The following is a 19,397-nucleotide window of genomic DNA, read 5'->3' on the forward strand; positions in this document are numbered from 1 at the left end:
AGATATACATGTATTCCAAACACACTTTAATGATTTTTATCAAGACTCTGGCATCTGCTAAAACTATTTAGGGGGATAATAGTTTTTATATTTTAAATTTGACGTAATGTTGATATTATTACAAGTTGACTGGAAATATCTGCAAAACCTTACATCTATGTTTTTCTTCAAATTTACTTCAAAATTTTTTTCAAAAATATTTCTTCAAATTTTACTCTGTTAGGAAATTGACTTTAACCTTGTCTAAAAACAATTTGGTAAATGTTAATTTTTGGAGCAAGTTCTGTTATAAACAAGAAGTTAAATATACATCCTTGTTGGTCGTCCTCTGATTCTCTCTTCCTGTGGCTTTATGATTTAGGGATATAGATGTCATTCTAAGGTCTACTTTTCAATTAGTCAAGGATTGGATAAAAGGGTTATGAAAACCGTGGCTAAGAGCAAGGTTTGGGGCCAGTCTCACTGTCTCAACTAATTGCCATCTCTTTTGCAGATGTTAGTTATGAAATGTCGATCATGAGCTACATAACGTAACTTCGATTCTAACCATAATTTTACAGGGTTATATTTTCAGAATTGGTTTAAAATTGTAGTCATTTGCTGTTGAATCACACATAAGGAAATTCAAAGAGTCTTTTGCCAAAGCTAACGATTCAACACTTTCAGGTAGGAAAGCAAATGAAACATATCTATATGTATATACCACCATGTTAAAAAATGTATGGTTCTTACCTTTAAGTACAGTGGGTAGAAAAGGTGCAAGTATGTACATTAATTTAAGAAATCAACTTTTAGAGGGTAAATAAAGTTGGATTTAAATCTCCAGACTTAGGAAGTCTTTAATTAATTAATTAATTAATTAATTTTATTAAAATTATTTTTATTTATTTACTTATTCTGTCCAGTATTTTATTTATTTATTTATTTTAATATAATTTATTGTCAAATTGGCTAACCTACAGTGTGTACAGTGTGCTCTTGGCTTTGGGGGTAGATTCCCTTGGGAACTCTTTAGATCTTAAAGAAGTTCCAAAGATCTAGACCAATTTTCTTATTACACACGAGGAAACGGATTCAAAGAAGTTGAATTACATTAAGTCATTGGTTAAACAGATTTATAGGACATTCTAAATATGAACTCAGGAGTGACGAAAGGTAGCAAGTTAACTTTGCTGTTGTAATCTTGGATGTCAACTAATGTTGATTGATTGCTCATTGTAGGTGCTTTTAGAGAGAAACTGCCAGTTCTTTCCTCACATGAGTTTAAGTGGTAATATCAGCAGGATGTGTGGACTTATATAGTAGGGTATTTTTAGAGAGAGAAAATTGAACTTCAGAGAATACTGGTGAATTCAAATGAATAGTTAAATACGTTCATTAAGACAGAGTAAAGAAACTATATTTACAAAATTACATAACTTTTTTTTTTTAAGTTTATTGAGAGAGAGAGAGAGAGAGAGAGAGAGAGAGAGTGTGTGTGTGTGTGTGTGTGTGTGTGTGTGTGTGCATGTACATACAGGTGGGGAAGGGGCAGAGAGAGAATCCCAAGCAGGCTCCCTGCTGTCAGTGAGGAGCCCAACTGGAACTCAGACTCACGAACCTGTGAGATTGTGACCTGAGCCAAAACCAAGAGTTGGACGCTTAACTGACTGAGCCACCCAAGGGCCCCCAAATTATATAACTCTTAAAACATAGATTGGCTTATTTGAGATTGAGCATAATTTTAATGATGAAGATATGATTAATTATATGAAGTAAGAAACTTAATAGAAACTTTTAGGAAGGAAAATAAAACTTTGAAACTTTAATAAGAGGAAAAATGAAATGTGAAAAATAATTTAATTTTATTTAAGAACTGGCTATCCATTTATCTCATTACCAAAACTTACTGTTGTCACTGTCTTTGCTTTTGTCTTCTTCCTTCCCCTACTGGTTCTCTCTGAAAAAGGCTCACGTTGTAGTGTGGTGTGATACAGTTCATGCAATTCTGGCTTTGTCACCAATGACCATCATGGCCTTGCACTAAAAGTTTTCCTATTAAGACATACACAAGTGAATGATTTTGAATTAGTTACGTCGATTTATGAGCTTTAGTTAAGGTACTTCATGAAAAAGGAGACTAGGTCTTGGATGTGACTATAGGATTGTTGAGACAATCAGATGAACTCACATGAAAATGTTCTAAAAACTGAAGATTTCACAAAGGCAAATGATACTGTTTTTATAACTATTGTTTTCAATCCAGCATGACAAATAGTTGAGTATCCAGTATATCAGAACCAGGGTTGTGGACTTTAGAATTCAGGAAGATATAGTCCTTGCCTGTAAGATACGTTTAGTGTAATTTGGGGAAGAAAGAAATAAAATATATAATGCAAATGTCTACAGTGTATGACAGAATATGAAGAGGGTAATGAGAGGCTGACCCAGATTTTGGCTTAAGTTAAAGAGCTACCCACCTGAATCTTCTCAAAGTCCATAAGACTTGGTATGCTACAAGTAACAAATGAGCATTTTGACCTTTTCTTATATATCTCCTGCTTTTTTGAGGCTTTCTTTAGGTAAGAGTGGACAGATTTTTAACTTATGTTGCAGTGTGATGAAAGTCTAAACTTGGGCTCTCTAATAGTTGCAGGTGGGAGCTTGTTGATTTTTTAGGTGTACAGACATGAATCAGTAGCTGAGTCAAAGTGCCACAAAGAATGTACAGTTTTAGATTTGATGAGTATTGTCAATGGGATAGGTTCTAAATTTTAACATCTGGGTTGGATACCTTGACAGGGACATAGACAATTAAAGTGAAACCTGGGAGCAACATTTATTCCAACCCTGTTGAAGATATCTTTTATAGGGTCCCAGAATTGGCTTGACTGTTTCTCATAGTAAGGAATCTATCTATTATGTGATGAAGTACACTTTCTTATATGGGCTCTTGTGTTTGGAATTCTTTGTTTTTATCAGATCAAATAACCTTCTGCTCCATCTGCTGTTCTGTATTTTTTACATTTTATTAGATAGACAACAGGCTTGAAACAGAAGAGAACCTGCTGATGGATAGCCAGAAACAGAAGAGGAGAATGATAGGTTCAGGAGGCAGATCAAAAAAGGAAATAGTGATAATAGCTAATACTTATTAACAGTGAAGTTCCAGGTGCTGTTCTAAATGCTGTTCTCATATAATAACAATTTATTGTATTGATATTTTAATATTAAATATTAGGTTAAATGAAAATGTAATGTTAAATGATAATAATAATTATCCTTACTACAGACGAGGGAGCTGAGCTCTAGTGCTTTGCACAGTGAGAGGCAGAGTCCACGCTAGTGGTATTTGGTTTTAAATACCAAACCCTAACGCTACCACATAATGCCTATTAGAGATAATCTGGAGGCCCTTTGGGGAAAAATTCTTAGCTTCCCCTTCTCCAAGTATGATAGTTGTCAGAGATGAAAGATGAATATTTTAAGGCCATTAACTTGGTTGGAAGAGATAGGGTGGAAGAGGTGAAATACTATAGAATTTATTCAACATTTTAAGATTGAATGAAGGTATCAGAAAGGAAGGAACCTGAATATGAATATAATCACTTTGCATATCAGCGAGAAAGGGAATTTTGGTTATTATAATGACTAGGTTTTATGATGCTATATAGGCATGAGAGGTTGACATAGAAATAGTTTCATAATAGCTTATGATTGATCACTAGTTTATAGACTAGCACTATCTAATAGAAATATAATGTGAACCATTCATGTAATTTTAAATTTTCTGGTAACCACATTAAATAAGGTAAAAGGAAACAGGTGAAATTAGTTTTAATAGTACAGTTTATTTAACTTAGCATACTAATATTAACTTAGTATTAAAAATATTATCTACTAATTGACATAAAAATATCAATGAAATATTTTACATTCTTTTATTCCTACCAGGTCTGAAATCATTGTGTGTTTTACACTTACAGATTTTCTTAGTTCAAACTAGCCATATTTTGCATGCTGAAGAGCCACGTTGGCTACTGACTATCTTACTGAACAATGTACTTATGTATCATGAAAAGATAAAAGATTGATTGTTCTTGTTACGTTCATAAAACAGTTCTGATTGAATTATAAATAGATAGTTTATTCCCTCTATGTGTATAGCACACATAGAGAGCAGGTTGATCTGGGGCAAAAAGCCATCAGTCACTATTCAGTTGTATCCAGATAATCTGATCAGGAGGGGAATATATTTTTTATATTTAGTAAGAAGGGATGGGGAAGGGTTTACCAAATGTTTAGACTTCTTGCTGTTTGAGGTTCTGTGTGTGTTGCATAGTTAGAGGGACTTCCAGGGGACTCCAGAGAATTTCTGCTACCTTTTAAGTTCTGGGCTCTGGTTTTATATAAAGAGCACAGTGCTTTTTCTTTTCTTTTCTTTTCTTTTCTTTTCTTTTCTTTTCTTTTCTTTTCTTTTCTTTTCTTTTCTTCCACCCACTCCTGGGTAACATAATTTTTTTTAATTTAATTTTTTAAAATTTACATCCAAGTTAGTTAGCATATAGTGTAACAATGATTTCAGAGTAGATTCCTTAATGCCCCTTATCTATTTAGTCCATTCCCCCTCCCCGCTGCCTCCCGCCACAACCCCTCCAGTAACCCTCTGTTTGTTCTCCATATTTAAGAGTCTCTTATGTTTTTGTCCCCCTCCCTGTTTTTATATTATTTTTGCTTTGCTTCCCTTATGTTCATCTGTTCTGTATCTTAAAGTCCTCATATGAGTGAAGTCATATGATATTTGTCTTTCTTTGACTAATTTCGCTTAGCATAATACCCTCTAGTTCCATCCACATAGTTGCAAATGGCAAGATTTCATTCTTTTTGATTGCCGAATAATACTCCATTGTCTGTCTGTCTGTCTATCTATCTATCTATCTATCTATCTATCTATACCACATCTGTATCCATTTATCCATTGATGGACACTTGAGCTCTTTCCATACTTTGACTACTGTTGATAGTGCTGCTGTAAACATTGGGGTGCATGTGTCCCTTCGAAACAGCATACCTGTATCCCTTGGATAAATACCTAGTAGTGCAATTGCTAGATCATAGGGTAGTTCTGCTTTTAATTTTTTGAGGAACCTCCATGCTGTTTTCCAGAGTGGCTGCACCAGTTTGCATTCCCACCAACAATGCAAAAGAGATCCTCTTTCTCCGCATCCTCACCAACATCTGTTGTTTCCCAAGTTGTTAATTTTAGCCATTCTGACAGGTGTGAGGTGGTATCTCATTATGGTTTTGATTTGTATTTCCCTAATGATGAGTGATATGAAGCATTTTTTCATGTGTCGGTTGGCCATCTGGATGTCTTGTTTGGAGAAGTGTCTATTCATGTCTTTTGCCCATTTCTTCCCTGGATTCTTTTTTTTTGGGGTGTTGAGTTTGATAAGTTCTTTATAGATTTTGGATACTAACCCTTTATGTGATATGTCTTTTGCAAATATCTTCTCCCATTCTGTTGGTTGCCTTTTAGCTTTGCTGATTGTTTCCTTCACTGTGCAGAAGGTTTTTATTTTGATGAGGTTCCAGTAGTTCATTTTTGCTTTTGTTTCCCTTGCCTCCGGAGATGTGTTGAGTAAGAAGTTGCCGCCACCAAGATCAAAGAGGTTTTTGCCTGCTTTCTCCTCGAGGATTTTGATGGCTTCCTGTCTTACATTTAGGTCTCTCATCCATTTTGAGTTTATTTTTGTGTATGGTGTAAGAAAGTGGTTCGGGTTCATTTTTCTGCATGTTGCTGTCCAGTTTTCCCAGTACCACTTGCTGAAAAGGCTGTCTTTATTCCATTGGATATTCTTTTCTGCTTTGTCAAAGATTAGTTGGCTCTATGTTTGTGGGTCCATTTCTGGGTTCTCTGTTCTCCATTGATCTGAGCATCTGTTTTTGTGCCATATATCATTTAATTCTTATGTCTGTAATAGATTATGTGAACTTCATGGCCAATAGTAGTATATGTCCAACAACTGGTTGCTATTATTTTTTCTCTGTGTTAGTTCCAACCGTGTAGTTTAATCAGAAATTGAAGCTGTTAAGATGAGAGATAGGAGTGGGCTGTGTGATCAGACCTAAAGGACTTGCTGGGAAGTTGACAGTGGTTTGAAGGTTAAGTATATATCAAAGAGTGGTTCAGGGATAACCTGCATCCTGATCACTTAGGAAGCTTGTTAAAATGTACAGTTTTGCCGGGGGGTGCCTGGGTGGCTCAGTTGGTTGAGTGTCTGACTTAGACTCAGGTCATGATCTCATGTGGGTTTGAGCCCTGTGTTCGGCTTTGCACTGACAGCACAGAGCCTGCTTCAGATTCTCTGTCTCCCTCTCTCCCTACCCCTCCCCTGCTGTTCTCTCTCTCAAAAATAAATAAACGTTAAAAAAAATGTACAGTTTTGGGTTCATCCTCAGGAACTCAGACCTTTTATGATTCAAAATCTCTGGTCATGGGCCCCAGAGTCAACAATTTTATGACCTTAATATATAATTCTGATCCACAATGAAGTTGAGAATCATCTTTTTAAGTTTATTCTTCCTGATGATTAAAAAGAAATGATTCTAGTGATTTTTAAATGGTTATTTTTTCTTTGACACAGTAAGTTTTCTATTTTATTGGTGATGGAGGGGTAAATATTTTCCATTAAAATTTTTATAGATGATATATAATAAATACGATTTTTATATGTTATGAGGGTAGGAGGAGTAGTGATTATTCATTCAACTCAAATTTAGTAAATATAATGTATATTTTATTTTTTTATAAATATATTTTTCTTTAGTATTCAAATGTAGCCTTTTGGAATAGGATAGGAAAGGAAGGCAGACTGAGAACACATACTTTATGAAGATAGGTGGAGAGATAAAGAGAGTGGTTTTCTGGTTCTAACTAGAAGGAAAAAATAACTACAAATAATTTACATAACTAATATGGATAATTAAAACCTGATGGAAATTTTCAAGGAGTTTTGGGTATGGGTAATTTTGTTAGTCATATTAGTTAATGAAAGTCATATCAGGAATGCTCAGCCTCTGTGTTTTTTGACAGCTGCTCTGCCTCCTAAGAACATGCTTCTTTTGGGTTTTGTCAGTGTTGGCTTCCTGGGAATCTTCCTCCATTCTTTGGGAAATTAAGTTGTACTCCGGCAGTGCTTCACATGAACCTCAGCTTTCTTAGATTCTTCAGGTAAAAACTTATCCAAACGAACCAATGAATTGCTTCAAGTCATAGTTTTAAACTTAGGTGTTTAGAAGGCTGCATTTTAGTGAGTATTAGCTTTGGTATTTTTAGTCTCCAAATCATTCTGGCTCCAGCGTCCACTGTAAAAACTCTTATGGGATAAGCAACTCTATTTTTAATTTTTTTTAACATTTATTTATTTTTGAGAGACAGAGAGAGATAGAGCATGAGCAGGAGAGGGGCAAAGAGAGAGGGAGACATAGAATCCGAAGCAGGCTCCAGGCTCTGCGCTGTCAGCACAGAGCCCAACGAGGGCTCGAACCCACGGACCACGAGGTCATGACCTGAGCCAAAGTTAGATGCTTAACCGACTGAGCCAACCAGGCACCCCAACTCTGTTTTTTAATGTCTGTGGTTTTGTTCATTCTCAGCAACTAGGTCACCAGAACTTTGTCATTATTAATGAAAAAGGTACCATATACTTTTTTTTTTTTTTTTTTTTTTTTTTTTTTAAGAGTATGCTTGGGTTGAATGAAGTTAAGACATCTTAGAAATTGTGGCTTTGCTTTAAATAGTCATAGGATATAATTTTGCATATTCTGGATTCTATTCTATTTGCTGTACAATAAATTCTATTCTATTTGCTGGTACAATAACATTATTTACCTTTGGGAACTTTGGCAATTGTATTATGCTATTTAGAATTCACATGAATTATTACAACTTAGTGGTAGGCCTTTAACTGACAGCCTCAGTCTGACTTCTTCTTTTAAAAGCTGTCTTCTGTATCTTCAAAAGTAATTTTTGGGTCTTACTGGGCCTGGAACTTTTACTTCTGTTATGACAGAAGCAGAGAGTGGGCCTTTTGAGAAGTTAGGAACAGTGGGGTACAGAAGAGGAGAAAAATCAGACTAAATTTATATCATTCCTGTTTCATTGTGAAAAATAATCATAGCCGTCTCTACTTTACTTTCCTCAGGGTGGTAGCGATGGTTGGTGATAGTAGGAGCAGTTGTAGGGGTGAATTAAAGAGGCATTGAGGAGAATGTATTATCTCCTAACATGGGCTGTCAGTTATTTCCCAAATGTAGATAATAAAGTGATTATTACCAAAAATATTTCTCCCATGAGATAGTCTCATATGTAGTATTCATATGTTTATCACTTATCAAAATATTGACTGTGTTGGTGTCATAAGCAACTTCCTGTGTTATTGTCTTCTCTGTCATGTTCTTTTCTGTATTAAGTGGGCCACAGACCCATAACAGTGTTGAGGTAATGATACACTATCACAACTCTGTTGATCTTTTTTTTTTTTCCACCAGAGAAAATCACATGATTTTTTCCCCTTTATTCTTAAAGCAATCTTATTACCTGTAATTATACTTTTCTCCTGAATGGTTTTAGAATGTTTTTGGATGGTGTTGGCAAACATAGTATTATTTTGTAGTTAAGTTTAAGCTCTTAAACAAGACTATCTGGGTTCATTTCTCATCTTTGCCACTTACTAATTGTGTGACCTGGGGCAAGCTACTTATTTTATATAACTCAGGCTTGCCTCAGTTTTCTTATCTGTAAAACAGGGATCATAAAATTGTATACTTTATAGATATATGTTGAGGATTAAATCATTTTATAAAGAACAGTACCTACAAATTGTATAGGCTGAATAAATATTGTTATTACATATTATTAGAAGTTATTCATATTATTAGTAAACTCTAATAGACTTTCAAAGTAAAAATACTTAGGGGTGACCGACTGGATCAGTTGGTAGAGCATGCGGCAGGAGTTTGGGCCCCACGTTGGGTGTAGAGATTACTTTAAAAAAAAAAAAAACTGTTTAAACTTAAACTGTTTTAAACTGTTTAAACTTAAGAAAAATCAACTTAGTTAATTTTAGGTTGGAGTTTGGACACACACACTCTCAAACCCTTTTCAAACTGTTATAGGATGATGTTTTTTTCACTTTAATGTGCAGATTACTCGGGGATCTTGTTAGATTCTTACTCAGTAAGTCCTGAGATGCTGCCTTTTTAACAAGCTCCGTTGGTAATCTGGATGTAGCTAAGTACTTAGAGCAAACTTTGGGTATTAAAGTTATGAAAGATTGCATTAAGTTGTTCTCAGTTCTTCTGTCAGTACTTTATAAACACTTGAGTGGTTTTTTGTTTTGTTTTGTTTTGTTTTTTTAAGATTTTATTTTTAAGTAATCTCTACACCCAGCGTGGGGCTAGAAGTAACAAGCATGAGATCAAGAGACACAGGCTCTACTGACTGAGCTAGCCAGGTGCCCCTGTTTTTGTTTTTGTTTTTGTTTTTTTTTTAAAATATGCCTAGACCAGTTATCTCAGACCAGTTAAATCAGATCTCTGGCGTTAGTGTTCTGGGCATCATCATTATTACTATTTTATTATTTTTGTAAAAAATATTCTAATTCATTCTCATGTGTAAATAGCATTAAGAGCTACTACTTTAGTAATCTGAAGGGGAGTCATTAAGCTAAGAAGCTCTATTTTATGTCTTCCTTTACTTTATCTTCTATCATTTTAAGCATCTGTAAGGATGATGCAACACAGCTTAAAGAATTCTCTAACTGGAAGACAGCTAATACCTGAAGTTTTCTTTTCCCAGGACTGGACTAGGAAGTTTGACTCCTTGAATCTCTCCTCATGCATCCTATTGCCTGTTGCTTTCATCATTTTTGTAACTTTTTGGACCATCCCTAATTTCTCAATGGCTTCCTGAAAATATAGTAGCTCAAACTCAGTAGAAAACTGCTTTAATAAAACTAAACAATGGCAGAGGCAGAGGAATATAGTTCCTTCCACTTCATAAATTCTGAGATTTTTGTTATGTAAAGTGGAAAACTTATATATTATATTTTTACTTTCCTAAGTTGTGTTTCCTCATCTTTTTTTTCTCACCCATACTTCTTACATCCATTTCCCATCTTGTACCTATTTTGGGGGAGAGCAGTAGATATTTTCTTATGGACTATCATGTTTTTGGAAAATTGTTTTTCCAAAGTGATAAAGATCATGCTGGATTTTATTCCATCTAGCCATGATGTATCAGCTGGAATATGGACAGGGAAGTAATACACACTAGATATTTCTGCCAAGGAAATTTAACATAGGGGAATGGGTTATACAGGAGTTGGAGGGTTGAAAAAGCAAAAGGGGCATACTAGAGTAACACAGAGACAATTACAGAAAGTAGAAATAAGGCTGGGAGAACAAAGAAGGGCTTGGAGTAGAGTTGGGGTTCAAAACCTCTAGAGGGGGGTACTGCCTGGGCTGCTTCTGCTGCTTCTGAGAGTGCTGGAAAAACTGGTGGTGGTCACCAACTGCTATTGGTGGAGTGGAGGGCCTGTGCCAGGGCAGTGCTGACTGGAAAAAGCAAGTTTCTTCTACTGCGCTTAGTGGCAGCATGAGGAAGCTGGCTGGCAAAAGAGAAAAGTGTTTCCTGAGTTTTGTTTTCAGTATCACTATGCTGAGTACTAAAGGGTGGATTTGGAGCTGAGAGACGATAGCCAAATAACAACCACATACAGCTTTCTCCTCTCCTGGTTACACGATGGGATAGGCTCTTGGTCTCTTGATCTCTTTCTTAGCTACTGGGACCTCACACACTCTTAGAGTCTAGGATTTGGAATGAAAGGAGTTGTTAAATTAACTTGTCTAGTTAATGTAATTCAGGGGTATGAGACGGGACCACCTGCTCTAAGATAACTGTGTCACAGCCCTTCTGGGGACCTGAGATTTAATCAGATACTAATTTCTTTGGCTCTTGAGGGGTTTTGTATTTTAAAATAGAAAAACTGTAGGAGGAATAATGATGCTATAAGCCAGAGGTTAAAAATTGGTTGCTTATTGGCCAAACAGTAGCCTGCAGTAGGAACCCAATCTTTGAACAGAAGATTATACCTTCTCTCTCATTCTAATATTCTTCTTCCTGCAAAACTTCGCACATCTTAATATGTATTTGAATTATTTGGGAATTGTTAAGATGCAGATTCTGATTCAGTATGTCCCTGGATAGGGGCCTGAGATTCTGTATTTCTAACAAGCCCCTAGAGGAGGCTGAAGCTATTTCCTCGACCAGACTTTTCCCTTCCCTGGTTTGAAAACCACTGGTATGGCTTGGATCCACTGTTGGACCTGGGTTTGAGTGCTTGATGGTAAATGATGATAAAGTAAAAGTTTCCTAAAAGCTTGACTAACTTTCTAGAAATATTTTGAGCAATCTTAATAGATTTATAGCCGTTTCTTTCCAGGTGGAACTAGAAACGCATAGGCCTCTGAATAGGTTAGATTTTTGTCCATTATTTTGTATTACTGCATCGTCTGCATGCAGAGGCGTATCTATCACTTGTAGTTTCCTGGAACATCTGAGTCTTTTCAGTAATTGTGTATATGTTTAAGGGGAACTAATTAATGAGAGATAGGATAAGAGGACAATTAACAAATGTATGCATCAGTTATCTTGCCTTCATTAGAGCCATTATTCTTGATTAAATAGGGCTCTCTGGATATCAAATATTACATTTGGTTTGAATTTCATACTAATTGCATTTCCCCACTTTTGGTACTTTTATATACTTAAACTTGTCATCAAAGCATAGGGTCTTGCCTTGAGCCAAATAAATGATAGTCTGTTTTACTGTAACTTTAAATACAGCCCAAATTTATCAATTTGTTAATTGCTCTTTACATTTGAATTTTACTTTACTAAGCCATACCTGGTCACATCAATAAAAAGTTAATCGTTTATTGAGTTGCCATCCTTCAAGATTCTGTCTCTGCACCCACCTCATCCCCATTCCTGAATCTTTTCTGTTTTCTTTACAGATTTAGTTTTTCTAAGATTCTAGGTACTTTTTGTCTGATATGAATATTATACTTAAAATTTTAATTCAGACTATGGATAATTTAGGCCATGAATAGAGAAATAATTGGCCTCTTTATCAGCTGAGGTGAAAGAGTTAAAATGAAAGTCAAGGGTTCAGGGGATTCCTATAGAAAAGAAGGGTGAAAAAAGCTCAATTTTAGTATCTTAAACAAAGCATTTTGATTGGCATATAGAGACCCTTACATGCACATAAACGCCCATATTTGAATATTTATAGAAGATAATCTGTCAAAATTACTGTTATTTTAATTTGCCAAGCTTGGCTGATTGCTGCAGTTGGATGTTAGTTGAATTCTAGATGAGGAACTGTAAATACGATCTGGTGTGGAACATGCTTTTTGTTCTTGAAGCTGTTTGAGTATCTCCCCCTCCCCACTTTTCTTTTTTTACAGTGGGCCTTTTTGTGTAGCTGAATTTCCATGTTCTTTTTTAGGGGAAAAAAATTAAAGTGGTGTGAGAACAGTAAATAATAAAAAAATTTTTTTAGTTAGAAAAAAAATTATTCACATTTGGTGATCAGGAATTATTTAAATGGTTTAAACTATTTGTCCAGTCTTCAAAGGAGCTATCTCTAGAGATTTCAAACCTAGGGTCATGTGTCTCATTTGAATGGCCTATGAGGTTTTATGTGAGATATATTTCATGTTAACAACAAAGAAAATGTGTAATTGTAGATAATTAATGTTACCCCTTTCTTTTGTCTCATTTTGAACAGTGATAATTTTAGTGACCCAGATTCAAGCAATAATATCTTCCTTTTGGAAATACTGTGTGGTTTTGTATGCTTGTGTTCTAGTGGAAGGAAGGTAAGCCATTTTTCACAGTTAATACTGGAATAACTTTGTTAATAAAATTTTTCTCTTTAAAAGTGAGAAAATCCTTTTCTCATTAGGTAATATCCCTTCACCCAGAAAACACTATATTATTGATTGATGGTGTATTACTATTGATTGATGGTGTATTACTATTCCTCAAAAGATTGCACTGAGACTACACTATTTCATCTTTGGAGGTAATCAGTGACTTTCTAAAAATCATGTGACTTTTTTGGAGCAGGAGTACATTCTGTGCTCTGCTAGGCTCTCTTGTCTCTTTCACATAGCTATTTTCACCTGGATAGTTTATTTTTACATATATAAACCACTTGACATGACTAGAGAGTCTTAATTTTTGTTTTTTGCTTTTGATGTTTTCATTTCTTTGTCTCTTATGAACTGACATAATTGACTCCATTTTTATAGGTTATTACTTTAGCTAAAAATTATGCCAAGTATGAAGTCTCATTTTTAGTTAGATATTGATTTTGTTTTGGGATTTCAGGAATGTGGGGTCTCAGCCATTTTATATTTAGCAAATTAAGAATGGAACTTTTAGAGCATTCTCTTCTGTCTTTCACAACACAAGTATCCATCTTCATTCTCATTTGACAGCTTCCTTTTGGGTTGATTAATCTTTTTTTTAGGAGCATTTATATAACTTTTTAACTTGTTACTATAGTCACTTTTCCCCATGCTTTTTGTAACCATCCCCAAATCATTTCCTGTGTGTTTCACCCTAATTCCTCATTATCCTTGTAGGAAAATTATTTGTCCAACTTTGTAGTTCTCCTTTGGCTGAAGAGCAAGATTATTAATAATTCTTTAAGATTTTACACTTGTTCCTAATTTTGTAATGGTTCACCATCTGTTCAGTGTATTAAGAGCTCAGAAATGTCTGTTATACCTAATGCATCACAGATGTGGAAAATAATAATAAAATAGTTACATTTATGTAAAGTGAAAGTACTGCTAATATATTCTCTTGGGTTTGGCTATTGTGACAATCTTGCTATGTTTGGGAACTTATATATGCAACGTGCTTTTAAATTTCTTAAGGTGAATTAGATATGTTTATCTTATTTAACCAGTATGCCTTTGTTTAAGTATGTTAAAAGTCAGTTGAATAAAATTTAAGTCAATAATATAAAGAGTAATGAGCTGTTTTACAGTGTTATTTGGGAAAAAAAAGTAGCTGTATTTCTTGCTATCAGAATAGCAGACAACACTATAGAGTGGACTAAGATTTCCTGAATAAATTAATTTTGATAAAGGTTGATTCCACAGAAATAGCAAATGTTGGGAATTGGCATCCAAATGTCAAATTTCACATAAAAATTTTAGTATTTTACTGATTTTTTATTTCCTCCAGAGGAAGAATCTGAAAACTTAAGTTTGTTTGGAGGGCATTATAATTCTATTTTAGGAATTAAGAGGCAGGCTTTATTTTTCTGCAAATTAGTAAGAATGCCAGTGAATTACAGTCTTTACTGGTAAATTTTTAAAAAGCCCCTAAGGAAATTTAATATTTAGGTCTTTATTTAGGAAATATTTTAGTTTGTAATAACAATGCAGGTTCTAAATGATCTCTATAATATTTGGTTATATATGTGTTTTCATAGCTTCAGAAAGGAAGGGTGAAATAACTTTGTTAATGAAGTATATTGCTTAATAATTTGCATTTTGGTGTTACAGGGTGAACCCTATGATCAATCATATTTTAGGTAATTTGTATGCCATTGAGACAAATTCAAATCTCTATTTTTTTCTCTCTTCATAATAGCATAAGAGTGCTATATATATCACTTTATCCATTAGGAAAATGTGAAGGTAAAAATTGAAAATGGAGATTTTTTTGTGGTTTTTGGTCGACGTATAAGTCATCACTCTGTCCTAACAATAAGTAAAAAACTGAACAATCTGAAAAATCAGCTGACTTTTCTGAGATTTTTCATGGAGTTAAGGTCACAAGGCAAGCTGCTCTCCCCGAGTTAGCAGGCAAATACAGAGAATGACAACTTACCCTAGCAGAACTCAGGGGCAGAAACCTCTAAGGGAACCAGTACCGGATAGGAAGAAACCTGAAATGTAATTAACGAATTGCCAGAGGCTCAATGTGGGCAAGTGTGAAGTATAAACTCCAAGGGGACCTAGGTCTAGGAGCCCCACACTTCCATGGTTTTACCTCCAGGAACTCTACCGTGTCTTCACAGTGAATATTAGAGAAAAATGCCTTGGTACTTCTTACAGGGAAAGGGGAAGAGGAAGGCAGTCACTTTGAAATGTGCTGAGGCATTCTTTTTTTCTAAAAGGAAAGGTATTTTATCAGAGCCTAACCTATTAGGGTATTATCAGAGCCTAACTGAACTGGAGGAAGGGGAATACCCAATTATAGCCTGTTTTAGCTTTCTATGTTGGGGGGGGGGGAAGAGAAATATCCAATTCCAGCTTCCTCTAGCCATCCTGTTTGACCTAAGAGGGGTGTGTGTGTGTGTGTGTGTGTGTGTGTGTGTGTGTGTATCTGGTTTGGGGGGGGGTGGCGGGCAGACAGGACTGAGAAGAACTTTGAAGGTCATAACTCAGGAGCACAGGCTCCCTAAAAGACTGAGACCTAATCATAGGACTGTAGAACACTTCTTCTACCCATAAACCTTACCACATTACTAAATGCCTATTTGCTGCAGTTCCTTTTACGCAGTGCATCATTTTTGGCTTCCAACAACAACAACAAAAAATTACAAGGCATGATAAAAAAACAAAAAGCACAGTTTACAGAGACAGAGCAAGCATAAGGTTCAGACTCAAACATAGCAGGGATATTAGAATTATTGGACCAGGAATTTAAAACAATTACAACCAATATGCCAAGGGCTCTAATGAAGAAAGTAGACAACATGCAAGAATGGATGGATAATGTAAGTAGAAAGATGGAAAGTCTAAGAAAGAAAAAGAAATGCTAGAAATAAAAAACCACTGTAACAGAAATGAAGAATGCCTTTGATGGGCTTATTAGAAGATGGAACATGGCTGAGGAAAAAGTCTCTAAGCTTGAGGATATGTCAGTAGAATCTTCTAAGATTTAAAAGCAAAGAGAAAAAAGACTGAAAAAAAATTAAAATATAAGCAAAGACTGTGGGACAGTCTCAGAAGATGTAATATATACATAATGGGAATACCAGAAGTAGAGGAAGGAGAAGAAAGAACAGAGGAACTATTTGAAGAAATAATGATGGAGTATTTCCCCAAATTAATGTCAGACTCCAAACCACAGATCTCGGCAGTTCAGAGAATACCAGGCAGGTTAAGTGTCCCCAAAACTTCACCTAGGCATATCATATTCAAATTGCAGAAAATCAAAGAAATAGGAAATAATCTTGAAAGAAGCCAGAGGGAAAAAACACCTTACCTATATAGGAGCAAGGGTAAAAATCATATCTGACTTCTCTTCAGAAACCATGCAAGCAAGAAGAGCGTGGAGGGAAATACTTAAAAGTGTTGAGAGAAAAACCCAACAATCTAGAATTCTTTGTCCTACTAAATTGTCCTTAAAAGTGAAGGAGAATAAAGACTTTCTCAGTTAACAAAAATGTAGAAAATTTGTTGCTAATGGGGTTGGAGTAGCTGGAGCAGCTGTATTAACTTCAGACAAAGCAGACTTCAGAGCAAGGAAACTATTCAAGTATAAGCAGGAACATTATATAATGATAAAGGGTTTACTTCTTTAGGAAGACATAATCCTTACTGTGGATGTACCTAACAATAAGCCATCAAAATATGTGAGGCAAGAACTGATAGAATTGCAAAGAGAAATAGATGAGTTAGTTCACTATTGTAGTTGGGTATCTCAACACTCTTCTATTAAAAAATGGACAGATCTTAGCAGACAGAAAATCAGTGAGGATATATTTGAACTCAACAGCACCATCAATCAACCAGATATGATTGACATCTATAGATTATTTCATCCAAAAACCACTAGAATACACATTTTTCTCAAAAATAAGGATAGTATTATTCAGAAATTTCAGAGTTCATTTTAGACTTTAATTTGTTTCCTGTAGGATTTGCTGATGCAAACAAGATCAGAAAAAAGAAAGATGAGGAACTCATTTAAAAAAATACAACAAATTATCACCTGCCTCTCCTTCCTCCTTCCTCCCCCCCCCCCCCATCCCATAATGTAGGGTGAGAATTTTATAGCTTCATTTTTATTGTGGTACACATTTTTCTGGCCTCAGGTTTGGTATAATAAATGAGTGTATGTGAATTATATACTTTTATAAATGAAGCCTACCTGGCAGTTTCTCATTTGTAAGCTACTAGGAATATTTTGTACAACTCTTCGATTCCATGTAGCAAAATTTGAAAATTACTGTGAAATATGAATCCCTCAAGGCCTGGCCAGTATTTGATAATTATTGACCTTTGTTCCTGAATAATAGAACTCTCTAGATGTCTGACTCACTTCCTTCCTTCCTTACTTTTCTTTCTTTCTTTCTTTCTTTCTTTCTTTCTTTCTTTCTTTCTTTCTTTCTTTCTTTCTTTCTGAGTGATTTTGAGGAAGAACAGAAGCACATGATAAAGAACAGGTGAGAATTTGTAAAGGAAGAAAATATTCTAACTTGATTTTAGGTTTTCTAGGCTAGGAGAAGACAGATACTTTGCATGATAAACTGCTGAACTTCCTCAAGGAGAGATGAAAATGACTTTAGTTTGATTTTATATTTGAAATGGTTGATGTTTCATCCTTTTCTTACTGCTCTTGCTGTCCTTTAGGGCTATACTAGTGGGGAGCAGGAACATAGGTTTAAATTAGTGGAATATAGGGGCATTGGGTAGAATGAAGATAAATATTTCACCTTCTTTCTTTAAATTTTAATTCTCATTCTCTGTTGCTCAAAGTGGTTTTCATGAATTGGCACCTAGTTTAAGAGGGGGCTAATTCTTAGCAAAGCTATTCTTTTTTTTTTTTTTTAAATTTTTTTTAATGTTTATTCATTTTTGAAAGACAGAGAGAGACAGAGCACAAGCCGGGGTGGGGCAGAGAGAGAGGGGGACACAGAATCTGAAGCAGGCTCCAGGCTCTGAGCTGTCAGCACAAAGACCGACGTGGGGCTCGAACTCACCAATGGTGAGATCATGACCTGAGCTGAAGCTGGACGCTCAACCGACTGAGCCACCCAGGCACCCCTGTTTTTTTTTTGTTTTTGTTTTTTGTTTTTTTTAATATATGAAATTTATTGTCAAATTGGTTTCCATACAACACCCAGTGCTCATCCCAAAAGGTGCCCTCCTCAATACCCATCACCCACCCTCCCCTTCCTCCCAACCCCCATCAACCCTCAGTTTGTTCTCAATTTTTAACAGTCTCTTATGCTTTTAGCAAAGCTATTCTAATGACAAAAGGCATTCAGTGTTTTCCTGTTGAATTGCTGGAATAATATTGGGTTGACATCTAGTTGCATGCTAAATGCTGTGTCATTGTTATCATTTGTCTGCGTGGTAGACTCATGATAGTGACCTTATAGGGATTACTATTATAGGTATGATTTGCTAAAGGAATTAGAAGTCTTACTAAAATGGATTTGGTGAAATCGTTCCCTTTTCTGTAGAAAAACCAACAAAACTGAAACAAAAATAAAACAGCACATCAAATGAACTCTCTCCTTGGATCATAAGTAGTGGTTTAAGGACAAAAATCTGTCAGTGTATAATCCTAGGGTTTCTGTCCTGTTTTAGCTGCTGATTTTCTGTACAAACCTTGATCAAGTCAAATCACTTCTTACCTGAGTTTCTTTATCTTCAAAATGAAGATAGTGTCTACCTTACAAAGCAATGATAAGAATTAATGAGGAAATGTATGCAAAGTGCTCATGTTTGACATGTAGCAAGTGTCATTTCTCTTCCTCCTTCCTTTTGGCATCAGTAATATCTGGATTGCATCTCTTGAGTTCACTGGTAATTGATTGTGGGATCAAATTATCTTCTTTCCAAACCTAACACCCACTTTATAAAGTTGTGGTTGGAATTCAGTTCCTAGTATAGTCTAAGAAGTTTTTGTTGAAGCTGAATGTGAATGTTAAACTGCTAAAAACGTAAATAAATATGTGAGTTTTCCTGGATAAATCTTTTGGACACCAAATCCATACAATATGTGGAATATATACCAAGAAGAACATAAAAAGAAAAATTTCTGGTTGTGTTTTTTTAGGGAGGACTCTATAATACTTTACTTAATTTTTGCTTAATGTGATTCATTGAGAAAGTAGGGAAATTATGGATCAAAGGATTTATTTTCACTGGAAATAGCTACTTCTAGAAGGAATATTAATAGGGTAGTAAGGAAGTCAGACACTTGAATATACCTCTTTCTTTGTTTTTATTATTTTATCTTAAGTGATGTCATTTTTAATAAGACTTCAGTATACAATAATGGTTTTGTGAGAAGATCTTGGAAAATT

General features: G+C 35.1%; 1 protein-coding gene across 15 annotated transcripts in view; it reads left to right on the top strand.

Moving 5' to 3' along the window:
- The window catches only part of FUT8 (fucosyltransferase 8), a 310,615-nt gene that overhangs the window by 89,068 nt on the left and 202,150 nt on the right, over positions 1-19,397 (top strand). For 9 of the 15 annotated variants that reach the window (XM_053889503.1, XM_019451533.2, XM_053889504.1 and 6 more), the window contains one exon: positions 12,837-12,927. The exons of the other annotated variants lie outside the window; for them this stretch is intronic. The gene's annotated coding sequence lies outside the window, so the exon portion shown is untranslated. The remainder of the gene's footprint in view (positions 1-12,836; positions 12,928-19,397) is intronic. 15 annotated transcript variants of the gene reach the window in all.

Source organism: Panthera pardus, unplaced genomic scaffold, assembly GCF_024362965.1.
Source record: "Panthera pardus isolate Hobbes unplaced genomic scaffold, ASM2436296v1 HiC_scaffold_24, whole genome shotgun sequence".
NCBI classification, from domain to species: Eukaryota; Metazoa; Chordata; class Mammalia; order Carnivora; family Felidae; genus Panthera; species Panthera pardus.